The following is a 9,585-nucleotide window of genomic DNA, read 5'->3' on the forward strand; positions in this document are numbered from 1 at the left end:
TTTATTCTTTGATGTACACTCACTTCCTCTCTTTACTCAAATCTAAACTTATAGAACAGAAGCTCTAACTGACCTGGCCTGGGCCATCACCATTTGGGCAAGTGGGCAAGAATGGTCAATAGCCTGCTAAGCTATATAGGATGGAGACACGGCAGTAACTTTACAGAGGTAGAAGTTCCCTCAAGTTCATGATCAGCCATCAAGTGCTTTCAGACAGGGATACTTTTGCTTCCTTGGAAACATCTACCTAGACACCGATCTAGAAGGCTAGAGAAAGACAGAGTGAGGACTCTCTGTCTTGTGTTCAGAGACCAGCATGTGCTTGATGCTCAATACATATTGAATGATTCGTACATTTTGTTGACTTTATTAAAGTCTTCAGTCTTTCTGGTCCAAAAAAAAATCAAATTAATTTATATCTTCGCTGACTCTTCACAGCCCCTAAATTCTCCTGCTTATATATAGCCACCAAGAAAACACTCAATCATAAAAATTCACCTCAGTAAACTGGTCATGTGACCCAGTCAGTTCCCAGGGCTTGATCGCCTCCCTTTAGAATGGCTGCATGAGGCACCAGGTGCCTTTGCCAAAGGACCTGATTAATAAGTCAGATACATGAGAAATACTTGCCAAGAACAGACATGGGTGGCTGTCATTATCAAAGCGACATCCAGATAAATATCTAATAAAGATTTACTAAACACATGTCCCCCTGTTGCAAACAATGATTCCCCCCACCAAATTCTAACTCCCAACATTTTGATGTTAGTGGCACTTGCACAAATCTGGGCTAGATTTACTCTCTAGGTCCCATATCAGATCTGGTTTTGTTTTCCGTTTCCTTGTCTTCTCCTTGTCTCTCTTTGTTGTCCCCTTAAATTTGTTCTTTCAAATAGTCCCTAACTTGCTAGAGGACATGTCACATAGAGTGCCACTCTGCCTTCCACAACATTTTTATCTGATTGAGCAGACAGGATTTCCATGAAGAAAACCCGAGGAATTAATTAATTAACTGTAACTGGATTTCACCTCTTTAACCTTAACTCGTGAGCAAACCTGAGCTAAATAAACATCTGACCATCCAATCTCTCTCACTTAAGGTTAACTTGAGTTTATTATTCAGGCGACTGCCCTTGTGTATTAGGCAATGCATAAATTACGCATACTAATTACCCCGGATGGGGCACCTCTTTAATGAATTCTTTTAATTAAACTGCAACACAGTGGTTTTGCACAGGATGGTCTATATTTCATCCTTAAACTACGTTAACCTTCATCTTTGTCAGGGCAACTCACACAGCCAAACAGAGCCATTTTGAGCTTAATTCATCTAAGTGTGTATGTCCCACAATCCCTCTTGACTATCATAGGAAATTTTGAAAAATGTTTCTCTTCTGCTTTGAGGTTAACGGAGATTAGATGCATCTGTGAAAAGCTGTGGTTCTGCTAGGGAGACTGAATTCAGGAGGAAGAAAAGAAGGTAAAACAAGGCAAGGCTGAGATGATAGTGTCAACCAGCAAAGCACTGTCATCTTCAAAAGCCACGTGAACAGGGTTCTACTAGTGTGCTCCGCAGAGCAGAAGACATCCTTCACGCCTTTTGTCTGGGTTCTTATATCTATAGCAATTGATCTCTACTTTGAATCCAGTTTTCTGAGAAACAATTAGCCTTCCTGTGCCTGGAGATGTGACTCAGTAGGTGAGAGCATGAACTGCTCGGCAGGCACATGTTTTTTTGTTTTTTTGGTTTTTTTTTTTAGCTATTTTATGTGGTTCTTATATATACATCTGTTCTCCATCCCAATCCCTTACAGCCCCCCACCCCAACATTAGGTAGGTGAGAGAGGTGAGATGGGGAGACGGTCATGGACGTCTTTACACTACTTCCTACTGGTCAGGGGCACTGGGATCCTTGGGTGGGAAGTCCAGTCTCTTTCATCAGAATATCTACCTGTCCAGCAGTCCAGCAAACCGGCAGGCCATCAACCCAGCAGTAGCAAACACGGCAGCAGGAACCAACAGCAGCAGGGACTAGCAGCAGGGGAGGCAACAGCTGCCGCAGGCCCTCTCGGGGCTCTCCCATTTATACCCTCCCAAGAGTTCCCAGAACTAAATTATCTGCAGCTGGCAAAAATCATGTCCCTGACAGAGTGCGAGATACAGTTAGCCTCTGTGGACAATCTGAAGCAGCCCCATATCCTATACCCAGGATTGAAACCAAAACATATTCACATGACATAACTCGGTTTTTTAAGAAACCAAAATTCTCACTACTATTTCCTCAATTAAGTTAAAAAAAATGGCTTTTTCTCTAGCATTAATAAGCTATATAAAATAAGAACAGTCGTGAGAAATATCAAGTAAGAATTATAGTTGCCCTGTTTGGTCCATATGCATTTAGCAACCTTGGAGAAAGTTCTCCACTGCCTATCCTATCCTAGTGAGTCCAAAATTCTGTACCTAAATCACTTTCCTATCATAACTTGCATTTACAATCTTTAAAACATGTTTTCAGACCCTAAAGCATTTTATTAGATTCTAAACAACTTAAGATTTCATGCCTTTAATCTTCAATAAGGAAAACTGTAAGACTACAGCTGTCTAATTTTTAACCTCATCAGAGGCCTGAGAAGGATAAATATTACCTGAGAAAACAACAGAGCAAGCAGCTTCCAAAACAATAGAAATGACAGAGCCTGGGGGCTGCCCAGACAGTCACCCAAGGTTCCTATGTATTGTTTGGGGCATTTATCTTTGGACTATAGGACCAGAATATCTAACAGACTTTTCTGTGAAGCAGAAATTTTGAAGGACTGGTCTACTTTTTTTATCTCTGCAAAGTCGAGCAGTCGACCTTTCAGTCTCTGGCTAGTCTGCGGTTTGGCCAGCCTGCTGCTGCAGTTGAGATAAGGGCAGTTGCTTTGCCCAGCGGCCATCTTTGCCACAGCTGAAGCAAACTCCAGGTGGAGGTTCTTCAGTGCCCATTTTCTTTTTACGAGAAGAATGGGGATACTGCCAGAAGCTGATGTGCTTCTCTGTAAAAAAAAAAAAAAAAAAGCCTTTTGTTATTAAAATATCTTAAATGCTATATTCTGTAGATCTCTGAAGTGTTTGAAGACTATTTATCAATCTATAAATTATCTTAATAAACAAATGTTGCTTGTTTCTAGCTGTTTACTATCTGCCTAACTTTTAAAGCATGTTCAAGGAGGCTAAATAAAGTTTATTTCTGTAATTAACTGAACAAGTACCTAACAAGACTACAAGTAAGGTTATTTTATAGGTCACTAACTACTAACTTGCATTCCTAATTATCCTAAACAGTTTACACTAGTAGCTTTCTTTCTTTTCTTTTTTTCTTTTTTTGGTTTTTTAAGACAGGATTTCTCTGCGTAGCCTCGGTTGTCCTAGACTTGCTTTGTAGACCAGGCTGGCATTGAACTCACAGAGACCCTCCTGCCCCTGCCTCCCAAGTGCTGGGATTAAAGGCGTGCACCACCACACCCGGCAAGGACTAGAGCTTTACATCAGATTTTTAAATGAGTTGCCTATGTGCAGTACCTTAAACAAGAACTGAAACATATATACATTATGCCCTAACAAAATAACCTTAAGTTGCTACCAATATACAGAAACCCATGTCTTGGTAAAATATTTGAGACTTAGTGTTCTTTTCTTACTCTAAAAGGAGATTATCCATGAACCAAATGCCTTTTGGATCCATAGTTTTTTCTATAGCCTGGTAACTCTTGGTTGCTCTTATCTGAAATGGCTGGTACCTTGAGCTAGGGCCCCGAAGCTGCTTCCTGAGGGCAAGAAGTTACCTTGTAGGCCTCTCCTGGGCCTGCATACACTTGTCCAATGACATCCTTCATCACAAAGGCAACACCTTCACCCAGAAGCCTAAGCATTCTTATTGAAAATCCATTCACTTCTTTGTTGGAAAGTATCATATTCCTCAGAGGTAACACATCAGACATTTTGGGCTCTGAGACTTTTGGTGGCTGCTTGGTCACCACTTCTTTTCAAATGACCTAATTTGATGCAATTGAAACACCCAGCATTTTTATATCAAACAAAGACCTTATGTGACCACTGGAAATGCTAAAGGAGGTAGCGCCAGGCCGCCCCTCCAGCACAGCTGGTTTCTCTCAGAGTTGGCTGTTTCTCTTTAACGCTCTTGCCCCTGCTGCCCCGCACAAGCTCTTTCTCCTCCCAGCTCTCTGCCCATCTAGGGGCTTTGAGGACTTGAAAAGCAGGTGGCCTGTATGCTTCCCTCGTTCCCCCTGCCAGGAGCTCCACCTCTCAGGCACCGGGTGTGAGCCTTTGTGTTTCCCCTTTTCCTGCGCTGCTCACTTCGGAAGCATTTGCGTCTGTACTCGCAGTCGCTCAGGCTGCACAACCAACTCTGCAACCCTTGCAAAAATGAGAGAATAGAGTGACTCCTCTGGTTTTTCCATTTCATTATTATTATTTTTTTATTTTTATGTCTCTCAGGCCCCTCTATATCCACTATCAACTTTTCCAATTGCTCAGCCATTCTCCCAACCTGTTTTGAAATGGAATAGAAGAGGAGGGGGTGGGGTGGGCAGAATAATCCCCTCTGGGAGCAAATCAGGAAAGAACCTGGTGGCAGAAGCTGCAGTAATTTTTCCCCTGTTGTCCTGAAACAGAGTATCCATCCTTCATACCCTGCCATCTCTGTGGCATTAGAAACCAGATTTCCCATTACGCCAAGCCCTACACCTGGGTACCACTTGTAGGCGTAGATTTTTTTTAAATTTATTTTATTGGGTTCTTATATCTACCTCCCTTCTCCACCTCAATCCCTTACAACCCCCCAACACTAGGTAGGTGAGAAAGATGGTTAGAGGAGAAAGGAGATGTAGACTTCTTTAAACTACTTCCTGTTGGCCAGGGGCACTGAGTTCCTTGGGGAAAGTCCAATCTTCATCACCAGAATATCCAGAAATCCAGCAATCCAGCAAACCAAAAATCCTACAGTAGCAAACACAGCAGCAGGAACCAACCACAGCAGGGACTAGCAGCAGCAGGGGCAGTAGCCACCATAGGCCCTCTTAGGGCTTCCCCATTTATACCTTATCAAGACTTCCCATAATTAAGCTATTTACAGCTGGCAAAAATCATACCCTTGCCAGAGCACAAGGCACATTATAGTTAGCGTCTGTGGACAATATGAAACAACCCAATATCCCACACCTAGCATTAAAACAAAGAGATAGTCATATAGCATAACTGGTTGGGTTTATTTATTTATTTATTTTTTAAGAAATCAAAATTCTCACTACACTGCTCTTGCAGAGGACCTGAGTTAAGTTCCAAGCACTCAAACAGGGCAGCTCACAACCACCTGTAACTCCAGCTCCAGGGGGAATCTGCCGCCATCTTCTGGCCTCCTTGAGCATTGCACTCACGTGTACATACCCACACAGAGACACACAGACACACAACTAAAAACAAAATTTAAAAAGTTAGTTCTCTGTTGTCCCAAATCACCAGGAGATGCAGGAGTAGGAAGATGGACCCAGTATGTGTTTTCACCCTGAGTACTAATCTCTTCATTTTATTGCGCTGTTCTTCAAGGTAGAAAATGGACTACCTTGGATTTCATTAGTATCTCCCTGCTATCTGACGCAGGGAGCTTGGGGAGGAGAAGAAAGAAGGAAATCAAATTGCAAATGACAATCTAGGTCTCTCGACCCTGAGCACTGTGAACACGATGCACACTGACAATCTCCAATTCAGACAATACTTAACTGCTTACGCACCTGCTCTGGTAGAAGCACCGTGTAAGGCTGTACTGTTTGTGTTTACTTGTAAGAAAGAGGAAAATGGTTGCTTAGATATATGTGGATGCATGTAGAAAAAAAATTGGGAAGATCTGTGTCTTCAGTATTTTTCTATTGCTGTGATGAAACACTGTGACCAAAGCAATTTCCAGAGGAAAGAATTTATTGGGAGCTTAAAGTTTCAGAGTGTTGAAGCCCATGACCACCGTGGTAGGGAGTTTAGAGTTCACTGGAGGAAAGAAGCATCGCAGTGTGTTGCTAAGAAAGGCTGTGACAGATGGACATAGGGCTGGGGCTGTAGCTCAGCCGATAGAGTGCTTACCTAGCACTCGCGAGCCTTGGGTTCAGTTCCCATCACTGCATAAACCAGTGTGAAAGTGAGCTCCTGTGGGAAGTAGAGGCACAGGATCAGAAGTTCAAGGCCGTCCTGCAGCACTAAGTTAGGCAGAGATCTCTAGAGATACATAATCAATAAGATGAGTGTATATTACGAGGGAGAGTGACTACATTGCCTTACATGAAACAGGCTGCACAGTCCAACTACTGACGTCTTCACACAGGAAAATGCTAAGAAGCCAGCAGTTGCTCAGTGTGAGGGGCTTGGTGCTCCAGCAGTCCCAATCTGGTGCAGAAGACTTTATGGACTCTTGGAGAGATGTTGGTCTTTAGGCCGCATTGGAGTGCATAGAGAGGCTGCATTCCAACGTTAGTGAAGGGCAACAGCTTCAGTAGAAGCAATTGAGTAGATGCATTTGCCCACAAGCAGGAAAGTGGGCAGGCAAAACAGCGCTGCTTCTCTCTTATATTCCCTTGTCTGTATATTGGGATCTACCAGAGGATGTGGCCTACTCTGGCAGAGGTCCTTTCCCCTTTAGCTAATTTTTTCAGGAAAAAAAATTCTCATCCTCAAAGATCCAATAAAGTTGACAACTGAAATTAATCATCACAGTAAGGGGTTCTGGACCAGCTTGGTACACGTGAGCCACTGCGTGAATTAGAACAGAACAGAGTGACGTTCCTCACAGACAACTGCCTGCTGGAGTCAGGGGGGACTGTCCTCAGCAGAGGCCTTGTTTACATTGGATCTATTAGTTGGGGACCAAGTCTTCAAACACACAAGCTCATGAGAAACGTCTGACCCTTCAGTCATAACAAACCGTGATTGGAAAAGCTTCTTATATGAAACCTGTGGTGTGTGTGGTGTGGTGTGGTATGTGTGTGGTGTGTGTGGTGTGGTCTGTATATGGTGTGTGGTGTGGTGTGGTCTGTATATGGTGTGTGTGTGTGGTGTGTGTGGTGTGGTCTGTATTTGGTGTGTGTGTGTGTGTGTGTGTGTGTGTGTGTGTGTGTGTGGTTTTAACATGGGTTCCAGGGGAGGCCTTGGGAACCAGGAAGAACATGGTGGAATGGCTCAGCGAGTCAGGGTGCCCACAAAGAAACTGTCCTCTTTCAGAGACCCTGTAACCACGTGCGCTGCTGTGGGGCTATGCTGGTGATCTATGAGGTAATCCTCCCTCCATTTTGATTTCTGACGACAGGGTGGTTGCTGGAATCACTAGAGATGATTTCACGGGAGAGTTACTGAGTCTGGCGCCAACTGGCTAGATCTGTCATTCTTACTTCACTCTGACCCCAGCAAGCGGCTGGGATCTCAGCTCTAATATAACACCAATGACACAAAAGTAGCTGGGCTGTGGACCAGTACATCCTCACTATGATGGAGAAAACAAAGAACTTGAGGTACTGTGCTGGGGAGAAAGGTCTGCCAGTAAAGCAGTCACCTTGCAAGAGAGAAAACCTGAGTGTGATCCCCAGAACCCATGTTAAAACCACACCACACACACACACACACACCACACACACACACACCATACACACACCACACCATACCACACACACGCACACACATACCACACACCACACCACCCACATACACACACACCACATACACACAAATACACACACCACACACACACACCACACACACACACTACACTCACACACCACACACACACCACACACACACCACACAGACACACACACACACCACACAACACACCATGCACGCATGCCCGCACACACACACACACACACAAACACACACACTAAGCTCCATGTGGGCTCCTGCACAAAAACAGGAATATTTTATAGCCAGTAAGGTTAATGCCGTATCGTCATTATATTTAGAAATGGAGTCCTCAGTCTTTCCTGATCTCTACCTTGTTGCTACGTTAGAGATGGGACACACAGAGTGAAGACCAAGAGGCCTCATGTTCTGTATTTTGTCACTAACGCAGTTCTTTGTGACCCAAAAATCCCCTCACTCTAGGGTTATTCAAGAGCCCTGGAACTGGCTGAGATGGCTCAGCAGGTAAAGGCACGCGGTCCACACAAGCTCATGCCCACACGAGGTGGGGGGAGAGAAGTGACCCCAGAGGCTTGCTATGGCAGAGCACCCACATATACATGCATGCCATACAAAGAATCCTGCTTTCCTGTCAGTGAGCACAGATCCTAGGAAGAGGGATTAGGGGAAGCTTGGCATGCTCTCTGGGCCTCTTAGAAATCCTATTTGCATAACGCATGGCAGAGGGGAGGGGCCAGCGGAGGCAGCTGACTTATCTTTGGGCTATTCTGACCAACACCTTTCAGTTGTTTACTGAGCTACAGCTGCATGCCGGGCATGGTAGACACCAAGACGGATGACGTCACAGGGGCCTTGCTCTCTGTTACGTGGGAATGTAATTCCAAGTCAGGGCCAAACTCTCTGGGGAGTTGTCCCTTCCCCGTGGAGCTGGCTTGGGAGGATGTCCCAGGGTGCCCACCACACCAGAGGCAGGAGCAGGGGAACCTAATACACAACTCACTCACGGTTTCTGCTCTTGATCACAGGAGAAGAAAGGCTGCTGTGCAAGGACAGAAAAGCATTTAAAAGCACCGAGTTCTAAGCTGATACCAAAAGGAGATTTCTCCTCCTTCGGTATTTTCGGCGAAATTATTAACTCCCATAGTTTGTTAACCAGCCGTGAGGAAACTCCAGGCTCTGGAGAGACCGTTTCACGGCAGCAGAGATGGAGGGCCCAACTCATGCCGAGTGACACTGTGAACCACAGCGTCCCTGGCTCTCATCTGGACTTCTTTCGAGGTATTGGTGGTGGTGATACAACGGGTGTGCCGAGCTTGGCAAAGCAATGGGCCCACAGCAAGGAGCCTGCGCCCCTTAGCTGAAGAAGGCAGGTGTATTTTCCAAAGGTTTCAAAGCTCGTGAGTGGAAGAACCCCAGGTGCTCTGGTACTAGGCTCATATGGATGTGTGGCACTAAAGGCCATGGCCCGCTCAATGTCAGCTTAAAAAGCAAGTTAATATCACTCCCCCCCCCCTACACCCCAAATCCACGGGTATAAAGACTTCGGATGAATTTTTAGACACAGAAACATAAACGTTTTGAAAGTGTTTGGCCAGTGACATGGCTCAGTGGGTAAAACTACTTGCCACCAAGCCCAGTGACCTCAGTTTCATCTCTAAGACCCAGGAAGGGAGAACCAAGTCTTGGGGGTTGACCTCTGACCTCCACATGTTGCCCATGCGACATATATACATGCACATACCCATAAATAAATGTAAAGGGAAAGCTGGTCCTGTTGGATTATTATTAAATGATGTCATCGTCTGGGTGCATACAAGCTGTGTTTGGGTGGAGACTAGATCCTTCTTCCAAGAGGCAGGCACTCAAGAGTAGCCACCTGGGGCTTCTCACTCCTCAGAGTCACCCCAG

Source organism: Acomys minous, assembly GCF_964271855.1.
Source record: "Acomys minous genome assembly, chromosome: 5".
Taxonomy (NCBI): Eukaryota; Metazoa; Chordata; class Mammalia; order Rodentia; family Muridae; genus Acomys; species Acomys minous.